The sequence below is a fragment of the Phascolarctos cinereus genome, unplaced genomic scaffold, assembly GCF_003287225.1.
Source record: "Phascolarctos cinereus isolate Bilbo 61053 unplaced genomic scaffold, phaCin_HiC Scaffold_5;HRSCAF=322, whole genome shotgun sequence".
NCBI classification, from domain to species: Eukaryota; Metazoa; Chordata; class Mammalia; order Diprotodontia; family Phascolarctidae; genus Phascolarctos; species Phascolarctos cinereus.
The window spans coordinates 67,163,473-67,175,905 of NW_027555958.1; positions in this window are offsets into that span (position 1 = coordinate 67,163,473).

The window sequence follows — 12,433 nt, forward strand, 5'->3', positions numbered from 1 at the left end:
GAAACAAATGAGAAATGGCTACCTCCACTCTTAGGCAGAGAAGGTTGTGTTTGATGGCATTTGCAAATGCCGAGCTCTTTTTAATATATGGAAAACAGACTTGGGTTAAATAAATCAGGTTATGACATAGACCATTCTTCCCTCATCAGATTTTAATTAATTTTCACTTAGTTTTTTTTAAAAAAACATAGCCTTTTATGGAAATCTTACCAATCAATATTTTGTGTGCACTAATTAAGTTTCAGTACAATTCATTAGCTCATTTACTTTCATTTATTCAAGATATAAAGCAAATAAATGTACAGAACTATTTTATTCAATGAGAATTTGGTCTTAATTGAAACATAAATTAAAATTGATGTATTATCTAATTAACAAGAAAAATTGTTTTAATATACATTTCTTTCGTTTTACCTTGGATATGAAATGCAAAAACAGTATGTTTTATAAATGATCATTATGTCTAAGTTTGAATTTTAGAATTTCCTCTTTTTGCTGAAAATACAATTTCCTTTGTTACGTAGTATGATTGCCTAAGTTGTAAAGAGGAAAATTATCCATTTTCTACTAGAGAATTTATTCTCTTCAGCCCTGAGATTAATTAGCTATTACTACAAGATGCTCTAGTTTGTTAAGCTAGTTGAAAGATTTTGAGCTAGTTTTGAAGGAAATATGCTCATTTTATGCTAATAAATAATAATTTCTCAGAACTAATTACACAAATTAATGTTTTTCAGATATGTGACTATGTACTTGTTTCTTTACAGAAAATATTTTTGAATAAAAACAATTTCTATGATATTGAGGGTTATATTTTGATTCAGCTTTTAATATCACACATAGAAAAATAAAATAATGTAATCCTTGAGTAACAAGGAACTTCAGAGATGATGCTCCATTTTGAATGATGAGTGAATTTTCTTCTCCAATGGCATACAAGTATCACTAAAACCTCAAGTGCAAGAGATAGATATCTTGTCTGGAATTAGGAAGACCTGAGTTTAAATCCAGCCTCACATACTGTCTAGCTGTGTGATTGTGGACAAGTCACTTAATCTTTTTGCCTCTATTTCTTCATTTGTAAAATGGGGATAATAATAGCATCTATCTCACAGAGTTGTTATGAAGATAAAATGAGCTAAGAATTGTAAGGTGCTTAGCACAGTGATTGGCACGTATGGGTTATACTAATGTTAGCTATTACTACTACAATTTCCTCCTCCTCTTCCTTCTCTTCCTCCACTTTCTTCTCTTCCTACTGCTGTTGCTACTGCTGCTACCCCCACCCCACCCCCACCCCCACTACTACTACAACTACTACTACTACTACTGCTACTATGATTGCTACTGTTTAAGAGAAGGGAGTCTATCATTCCTTCAGAAAAACCTTTCTGCTTTTCCTCAGATTTAACTGTTTAGTGTTACCTTATATTGAACTAAAATTAGACTCCCTGTAACTCTTACTCATAAGTTTTAATTCTTCCCTCTAGAGAAAAGAAAACTATTTGTAGTCCTTCTTTAGATAATTACCTAGGGGACTAAGAGCTTATGGATTCTCAGTGTCAAAACCTTACACCCAATGATTCCGTTAACTTGCTCTTTAAGAAATTAATATTTTAGTTTTTAATTGTGAGTTCAAACCGCTCATTTTTTCAGATGTATAAGTTGAGGTTCAAGGAGATGAAGGGATGAAGGCAATTAGCGATTTAAAGTGTAAAAACAAAAATGCCCTTTGCTCCTAATTATCACCTTATTCACTATTGTTGCCTCTCATACATGTATATTCTCAACTGGACTGAACAAGTCTCAATCTGTGGAAGACTAGAGCTAAACAGAACAGTCTAAAGACAGGAGTGTCAGGAATCAAAGAAAAGCTTAATTTCAAAATAAGGGAAATGATTTGCAAGTAAGGATACGTGTGCTGAGGCCCTATGCCTATTGTGAGTGTGTGTGTGTGGGGGGACCTGAAGCAGTGTGGGGAGATCTCAGCACTTATACCAATGGCTACACACTAAGCTGTAGCCTGACAATGAGGAGTAACAGCAACAATGAGACAAGTTTGATTCATAGCAGGACTTCATGACTGGAACATGTCTGATGCTTGTGTAAGCTCAGAGAACATCTGGTGCTGATTAAAACAATGCAATAATTATTTGATTTTCCCAGAGGCTGAGATCATCCAGAGGGTGAATGCAGAGGATTGTTGTTATGCCAAACTCAGGGCACAGGCTACTTCCTGGGTTTAGATTGCTGGCCTTAACTCTGGAAAACAGGGTGTCTCCTAATAAATTGACAATATAAAATATTAGAACTTCCTATATTGAAAATAGTCAGTCATGATGAGTTAAGTATAGACTTGAGATTATGAAAATGATTCCTTTTTTTTTTTAGAAGATCTGTGATTTCATTGGTATGGGGACATGTCAATGAGATAACTCCTTCTATTAAGGCAGTGTCCAACTCTTCATGACCCCATAGACCATAGCATGCCAGGCTCTTCTATCCTCCACTATTTCTGGAAGTCTATCCAAGTATGTATTTGCTATTTCCATGATCCTATCTCTCCTCTGCTGTCCCCTTTTCCTTTTACCTTCAATATTTTCCAACATCATGGTCTTTTCCAATAAATACCGTATTTTCATTATGTGGCCAAAGTATTTAAGCTTAAGCTTCAATATTTGACCTTCCAGTGAACAGCTTGAATTAATTTAAGTATTAACCAATTTGATCTCTTTGCTGTTTGAAGCACTCTCAAATGTGTTCTCCAGCACAATTAGAAAGTGTTGATTCTATGGCTCTCAATTTTATTTATGGTCCAACCGTCACAGCCATGCATTGCTACTTGAAACACACACACACATTAGAACTCCCATAGCTTTGACTCTACAGACCTTTGTCAACAAAGTGACTTCTCTGATTTTTAGTATGCTGTCCAGATTTGCCATAGCTTTCCTTCCAAGCAGCAAGTATCTTTTAATTTCATGCCTATAGTTGCCATCTGTAGTGATCTTTGGGCCCAAGAATATAACATCTGACACTGCTTCCATTTGTTCTCCTTCCATTTGCCAGGAATTAATGGAAGCAGTTACCAAAATCTTGTTGGGTTTTTTTTTTTTTGGTGTTCATCTTCAAGCCAGCTTTTACACCTTCTGCTTTCATATTTATAAATAGGCTTCTTAATTCCTCTTCACTTTCTGCCATCAGAGAAAGATCATCTGCATATCCAAAATTGTTTATATTTCTCCCAGCAATCTTAATTTTAGCTTTTGACTCACTGAGACTGGCACTTTACATGATGTATTATATATTTTATATTTTGCATGATATATTATATATATTATATACATATATAACATATAAATATGTTAAATAAATAAGGTGACAATATACAGTCCTGTAATACTCCTTTCCCAATCCTAAACCAATCATTTGCTCCATGTTTGGTTCTGACTGCTACATCTTGGTCCACAAACAAGGTCCTTAGGAGAGAAATAAGATCATCTGGCATTACCATATCTTTGAGGACTTGATACATTTTGTTGTCCTCTATGTGGTCAAAGACTTTTGTGTAGTCAATGAAGCAGAAGTAGATGTATTTTCTGGAACTCCTTTGCTTTCTCCTTAATCAAATTATTGCTGGCAATTTGGTCTCTAGCTCCTCTGCCTCTTTGAAAAACAGCCTACTTTTCTGGTAATTCTCAATTCACATATTCTTGAAGCCTAGTTTGCAGAATCTTGTGTCATGCAAAATGGGTGCAATTGTTCAGTAATTTGAATATTCCTTAGCTTTGCCCTTTTCTAGGATAGGGATGTAAAGAAATCTTTTCCATTCCAGTGACCACTGTTTGTTTTCCAATTAACTGGCATATTGAGTGCAACACTTTAAAAGCATCATCTTTAAGGTTTTTAAATAGCTCAGTTGGAATGCCATCACCTCTACTACCCTTATTGTTAACAATGCTCCCTCAGGCCCACTTGACTTCATCTCCAGGATCTTTGGCTCATGATTACAAAATGGGGCATGGTTCAAGGCAGTGACATTATCAATATAGCAGATTTCTAGGTGCATGTACTCAGGGAAGACTGCTTGCTTTTGGGTTGTTTAACACTTCCAGTGTTATTGATAAATGAATAAATTGCATGCTCCCAGCAAAATTATGGATGATGTTAAGATGGAGTACATAACCAACATAACGGATGACAAAGCCAACTTCCAAAAAAAGATGTTGATAGGCTAGAGCACCAGGATGACTCAAATATGACTCGAGTTATTTTATTTTTATTTTTTAGGAATTGTGTGGATGTTTATTGAGGCATCAACAACATTTTTTTCTGGAATTTTTTGCCACACTGAGGCTCAGGATATCCTGCCGATTTGATGAGGTGAGATTTGTTGCTGACTGACTGGTATGCTTCCCTTCCTGGACTACACTACCCTTTAACCTGAGTCAGATGGAACTTTCTTGTAAATCCTCCAAGTTTCTTGGGGTAAAAGTTTGTTTCACTGTCTTTTTTCTGGTTCTGTTGTTTCAGGATTTTTTTTGGGGTTCTATTTTATGGTTGTTTAGAGGTGAGTATGGGAGAGTTACAGTGATTTACTGCTTATACCAGCATCTTGGCTCCTGTGGGTCCCATCTGACTCATTTTAATAGAGACAGTTTTAATATCCTAAAAGGAAAAAAATATAAAAAAGCAAACAAATCATGAAGCAAAGGATAGCTGAAGTATGGTTAGATAAGATTTTGTCTGTATTTTAGTCAAATTCAATGAATATTCAATGTGATATAGCAACCAAAAAAGTCAATGTGTTATTCGGCTACATTAAAATATGCACGTCCATCATAGATAAGGAGTTAATAGCTTCTCTGTACTCTGAGCTCATTTAGACTATTATGGGGTTGTATTCATTTCTAGATCCCACAGTTTAAGAAAGGCTTTTATAAATGAATGCTGTGTAAATGATCATGACCAAGGATGAGTAAATGTCTTGAGTCCATATCATATAAGAATTAGTTGAAATAACTTGTTCTATTTATCTTGGAGAAGAGAAGTCTCAGGAGGAACATAGTAGTTGTATTCAAGTATTTGAAAGGCTGTCACTTAGCAGAAGGATTATATTCATTCTATTTTGCCCCAGAGGGCACAGCCTATTTTAGTTGAGTGAAGACATAAAGGAATACATTTAGGCTTTACGTAAGAAAATCTTCCCTAAAAAAAATGATTTCTGTCAAAATGGAATGGGCAACTTTGAGAGATGTTGAACTCTCTCATTGATGGTCTTCATGCAAACATCTTCATGCACACTTGTCAGATGTAGAATGGAGATTCCTTTGCAGTGCAGGTTTGATGTTTTCTGAGAACTCTTAATTCTGAAGTTCTATGTTTCAAAAACTAAACAAAACTAAACAAAAATCAGTACCTGGTATTCAGATTTGGACAAGATGCAAATCTGAATGGATATATATAGAGAGAAAGAGAGAGAAAGAGAGAGAGAGAGAGAGAGAAGAGAGAGAGAGAGAGAGAGAGAGAGAGAGAGAGAGAGAGAGAGAGTGTTGTCTTAACTGAAATGGAAAATATTTATAGAATCCTTGGTAAAATAATATTTTTACCGAAATTTTGTACACCTGGAAAAGTCTAATATAAAGATCAACAAAGAAGTGAAATTAAATTCAACTAAATTCTTGAACAAATTGTTAATGACATAATAGCTAATAGACATATGGAAAGAAATGAATTTATTATTATTAAGCAATATTCTTCAAAAATACACCTGAAATTTAATTTTTAGAAGTTTTGCATTCTAGGTCATAAAGGTATGTCCTTTATGACCTTTATAATACTCTGGGGTTCATTCAGTCTTTTTGTTGGTCTATAGGATTCTGAGTGCAACTTTCTAGTTATTCAGTATAAGATGCCAATCTCCAGTCAATGTTGGCTACCAGATTTATCAACACTATGTCCAGACATGTGCAGTCTTCTTTAGCCTTACTTTAAACAAATACCCAGTTATAACTTAATAATTTATTATTAAGTTAATTAATGACATTTTCATTTTATACAGAATAGTTAGTATATTAAATTTTGAAACATGAACAAATACAAAAAGAAGACATAACTCAATAAAGTAATAAAATAAGTAAAATTTAAAGTAGAAAATTATATGCTAAATGATTACTGCATCAAAATAAATTTTAAACATATTAAACATAAAGAGAATAGAAAACAAAATATTAAAATGAATGACTTAGTTAAAATAGTCCTTAGAGGCAAATATATGTTATTTAATATTATTATTAATGGAATAAAAAAGATCAAAGAGAAATATATATTTAAATAAATTAAAGATAAATTAATAAATCCTGGATAAGAAAAACATAATTATATGAAAATATAAGCAATCAAAACTATAAAGGAAAGTATATTAAAATTAAATATATAAATATTTAGAGACAGTTAAACATAATTGAAACTTAATTGAACCAATTAAAAATAAAATTGTTTACCATTAACCAATTTGAAATAGGAGGGAGAGAGAGAGATAGATGGCAACAGAGAAAGAGACAGAGAAGAGATAAAAGGACAAAGACAGAGATAAAGACAAAGAGAGGCATAGACAGGGAAAATTAAATTATCTAAATTAAATCTAGGAAAGGAAATCACTGACAAATTAAATTTTTTTTAAAAATAATATAAAATTGTGTTACATATTTTATGCTGGCAAACCTAAATTGGATTAATTGCTATAAAAATTTAAATTACTCAATTGACAAAACAAGAAATAAATAACATATGCCATTTATTTATCTATTCTTAAGTTTGCTGCAGAGTAAAGAAGGCCTGGAGCCAGATAAATATAAATTTAATCAATCACTTAAAGAACAACTACTCTCTATAATCTGCATATTGTTCTCAAAACTATATGAGGAAAGTACATTACCTAATTATTTCTGTGAAGGAAACAGTAGCCTGTTACCCCAATCAATGAGAGATGAAGCACATAACTCCAAAATTATTTCACTAATAATTACTCATGTAACATACCTAATAATCTATTGACCCCCAAATTATAACAATAATTCAAAATAATTATTTATGAAATACCAGTTACTTGTATGATAGGGAAGCAAAGATAGTTCTAAAATTAAAAGATAATTCTATTAAATAAATTTTATTAAAATGGAATTAATAGAAATGTTACTTTGCAAATATCTAAATAATTTATAATGCGTTGATATGGGTATTCCTGCCAAGCATAGATATGGATGATAATCTATCTTTCTATTTGTAGCCATATTCTCTTTCACACTAAGAGTTCAGGGAAAGGTTTCTCAGAAGTTTAAGACAAGGAGAGAGTATTCTAGGCACATGAACAGCTAGTACAAAGATACAAAAGTGGGACATATAGTGTCATATGCCATAAACAGTGAGTAGGCCAGCCTAGCTAGATGACAGAGCACAAGGAGCAGAGTAAGGTATAAGATGGATAAGGGGTCATGTTGTAATGAATTTAGTATAAGGAAAGGAGCTCATGTTTAATCATGGAGCTAATAGCCAATGAGTTTTTTAGAATGTTTGGGAAGGGTGACATGGTCAGACCAATGTTTTACAAAATCATTTTGGTTGTTGAGTGGAAGACAGATTACAATGAGGAGCAACCTGTTGTAAGAAGACGAATTAAAAGTCTATTGAAATTGTCCCAATGAAAGATGTTGAGAGCTTTACCTTGGGTGGTGGATGCATATGTGAAGAAAAAGATATGTGTCAGATTAACATGGGAAAAGAAAAACTAAGATTTAGAAATTGATCATATATGTGGGCAGTAGTGAGAGTGGAGTTGATGCTCACATTAAGTTTTCAAATTTGTGTAACTTAAGGAGTGGTGGTATTCTCAACAATAATGCAGAAGTTTAGAATACAGGTGGGACTGTGGAGAAAGATAATGAACTCTATTTTAGGCACATTGAATTGAGATGCCCATGAGATTTCTAGTTTGATATCTACAAAAATCAGTTGATATATTGAAAGCCAAGGAGGGAGTTCAGGGATGGTCATTTTTTATTAGTTATATAATTATTTTACAGTTTGGTCAACCTTTAGGGGTTTCTATTTCCTCATCTACCAGTCAGTCAATAAGCATTTAAGCATTTAATTAGTATATTCCAGTCTCTGTCCTAGCCATCGGCAAGATAGAAAAGGCAACAACAATCCCTGCCCTTGTGGAGCTCATATTCTAACAGTGGCGATAATATGCAAGCAACTATGTACATATATCATATAGGCAGAGCAAATTTGAAGTAGTTCATAAGGGACACACTCATAAGAAAGGATATTTTTAGCTTCGGTATGAAGGAAATCAGGGAAGGCAGGAGATGGAGACAAAGAGGGAGAATATTCCAGGCATGTGGGACAACCAGTGAAAATGAAAAATCTATATGGAGTTGAGATTCAGAGGGTCTTACATAAGGAGCATCAAGCTGTCTAGTATCTTTGGTTCATAGAGTATATGGAGGGGAGCAAAGCATGAGAAGATTGATAAAGTAGGGAAAAAATATAAGTAGTGAAGAACTAAAAAGCCAAATAAAAGATTTTATATTTGATTTTGTGTATCTTATCTTTTTTCCCCTTCAAGGAATAGAGAGCTACTAGAGTTTTCTGAGTTTGCATATGGTGGTGGTGGTGGTGGTGAAACAGTCAGATCTGTACTTTAAGATCACTTTGATAATTGAGTAGAATATAGTAGTCTAGAGTGGAGAGAGATTTCAAGCCAGGAAATCCAACAACAAGGGTATTGTTATAGTTCTGATGTAAGGTAAAGTCCTGAGCCACAAAGGTGGTAGAAGTTTCAGAAGAAAGAAAAGATGAGAGATATTTAAAAGAGAACATTGATGGGACTTGACAACAAAGTAGATTTGGGGTAGAGAATGAGAGAAAGTGTGGAGTTGACACCTGGGTTATGCACCTGGGTCCTGGGAGGATGGTGATGTCCTTGAAAGTAAAAGACAAGTTAGGAAGAAGAAAGAAGGGGACAGGAAAAGATAATAGATTAAGCTTTAAACATGTTGAATTTAAGATAATGACAAGATATCCATTTTGAGATATCCAACTGGATATCAGGAGAGATATTAAGTCTTAAAAATATATATGTGGGAATCACCTGCATAGAGATAAATCATTACTAAATTCATGGGAGCTGTTGAGATTGTCAAGAGAAACTTTATTGAAGGAGAAAATAAAATGGCCCAAGAGAGAGTTTTTGAGTACACCCATGGTTATTGGGTGGGACCTAGACGAAGATGGAGCAAGAGAATCTGAGAAGGTGTAGTCAGCTAGGAATAGAACGAGGAGAGTGTAGTGTGATGAAAATATAGACAGAAGAGAATATCAAGGAGAAGGTGATTCATAGAATTAAAAGTAAAAGAGAGCTCAAGAAATATGAAAACTGAGAAAAGACCATTAGAATTATCAATTAAGTGATCCCTGAGATCATTGGTAATATTGGAGAAAAAAAATAGTAGTCTTTTCTTTGCAGTTAAATATGTACCTGTTTCCTCTGATATGAGTTTAAGACTAAGAGGACATAAGTAACATGACTCAAGCCATCTAGGCTAGAGGCCAATGTGATAGGTGGATTTTTTTTTGCTGTCTTAGTTATAGAGCCCAGTATTCTGTTATTGTATATGTATGTGTATGCATACATATAATACACACACACACACATACATATATATTCTCATTTTATTCATTATCAGTCATACCTGCCTTATTTAAAATATATTCTAAGAGATGTTTTAATATGAGCTTTGGAGCACTAGAGTGTCACAGGAAACAAATTTGTTGGGTGTGCAAAGCACATGAAAAGGTTCGTATGGGATGCAAGTGGACTACAGTATATTTACATGTAGCTACTCTGGGCCTCATTTTCCTAAGCTGTAAATGTGAAGAGCCTGGAATAATGACCTCTAAGGCCCTTTTCCAGGTTTAAATCTATGAACATATTGTGTGATGATGACTCATGCTGACATATTGCTTGAAGATATCATTGAGGAAATGTATGATAGAAAATAACTTGGTCAGTCATTCAAAATGAATAAGTCATAAGAAATTATCCATTAAAGATCTCTACTGGTAACACAAAAATGTAAAGAGATCTAGTATAAGATGTAAAATATATGAAAAGGATATCATATATCTTAGTCTGTGGATGGCTTTGAGGAGGACTATTGCAGAATAAGAAGGCAAGGGTAGATTGTGAGTTGTAGAGACTCAGACTTGACTACTCACACTGATGAAATCACAGATCCATAGAAAGGCTGATATAAAGAAGTCAAGTCAATGTAATTCAAAACAAGAGTGCAATAGATTACAAGTACCACCTGTATCATCATACAATAAAATACTGTGATCCCTGTAAAAGATGTAAGGCAGTTTAACACAATGGAAAGTGTAATGAAAGAGTAGTCATATTACCTTGGTCTGAAACCTGCCTCTACCATTTGGGTTGCTTTGGGCAGGTCTCTTAACTTTGAGCTTCAATTGCCATCTGTAGGATGAGGGGTTTTAACTAGATACTTCTTTAAGGTCCCAGCATATGTAGAACTGAAACATCTTTATTTGAATTAAAAGTCTTATTTGAAATTTGGACTCAATGTCTTCATACCCTCTAATTCAAGCTTGTATCACTCAGAGGAATTTCATTTTCTTAGTGTATCAAGCATCAAAATAAGGTAAGATTTTATTTTCTTTATATTCTGTAGACCTGACTTTAAGTGATTGATATATTAATGTGATCTGAAAATCTTTGCTAAACTAAGTATAATAACTGACCTCCATTGCTTGATCTCATTTTTGTTTCCTGTAACAAAATGTTGATAATTATTTATTTTCCAGAGAAGATTTCTGCAATACTCAAGCTCAGTTATCAAGGTTTATTTAATCACAATTTCTGTATGTTTTACAACAGGAAATGATTGGATTAGAGAATTAAAATATAGTTAATGTTAAAAAATTTTATATCTTTTCTCAATGACTGATCATTCTCATTTTTAATTGAATTTGGAGTTATGTAGAAATTTTCTATTAAAACAAACAAAACACTCTCTCATTGGTAGATCTTAGTAGTAGGTTCAACAAATAAAGATCACATTATTTATTAAAAATCCCATTTTGTAAGCTTTTGCATCTCATCAGGATATAGGTTCTACCTTTAAATTTTAATACTTTCTAAATATCTTCCTTTATTTTTTCCTAATATTACATTTGAAACTTCCAAAATAGGTAGCTAAAGATGGTATGTTTATTGTGTATTCTGAAAGCAATTTAATTAATTAATTAATTTTGCGACTTGGATATTTTGAGTCCCTGGACCTGGGTTAGCAAATGCCTGAGTGAACCATGACACATACCATCACATCCTTCAGTGTTCATTAAGAGGGGCTCTAAAATGAGCCTACCACAACTTCATAATAAAACTTGCACCATGTTCTCAAGTGGTACTTGGCTACTTTTGAAAGGTTTTCAGTTTCATTTAATGTTTGATCAAATTCTGCTACTTTGTCTTGAGTTATAATATTTCACATTCTAAAATCCTGTATCTTTTGGCTTTTTTTAACCTAAAAATTAAAAAAAAATACTTTAAATACTTCAACCTAAATTGGCTTATCATGGGATAGCAAAATCAAAATTTAAATTCTGGAGTGAGAGATCTCATTTTAAAGAAATATACAGTGTTAAAGCATTTGCATATACTGTGTGCCATAAAGTTGATCATTTCAGCTACTTCTTATGAAAGAGAGATCTATGTTTCTGTGCTTCTAAAGTACTGAGCAGAAGCTGGAAATCAGCATGATAAGTCTTCAGCTATTTACTAAGAAAAATTACATGCTTTTATAGTGATCTTATTGTCAGCAACAACCGTACAGATAGTGTTATGGATGTGACATGGTGTTAAGACTATGTTGTGAAGTTTATATTTTTATCCTTCATAAGTCATAGAATCATATAATTTTAGCATTAGTAGAGTTAAAAAAAATGGATTGGAAAGAGGAGAGACTTGAGGCATGGAGACCAAATAGAAGGCTACTGCAATAATCCAAGTGAAAAATAAAGAGATCCTTAAACTATATATGAGTACGAGTTAAGAAAAGTGACATATACCAAAGATGTTGTGAAGGTATGGACAAAAACAAAATATATTTAGCAATGTATTGAAAAGAGCAAAATGTTGAGGTGGACATGTATTTTGCAAACCTGAGTCACCAGGAAGATGAGAATAATAATAAAGAAGCTTGAAAGAAAGCAGAGTTTAAGGGAAAATATCATATAATAGAGTGGTTTTGGAGATAAGTTAGAAGTGCCTGTGATACATTCACTGCCTTTCTGTTTATCTGTTAGCTCCTTGCTTGACGCTTAAAAATAAGTCCATGACTCTTTCATT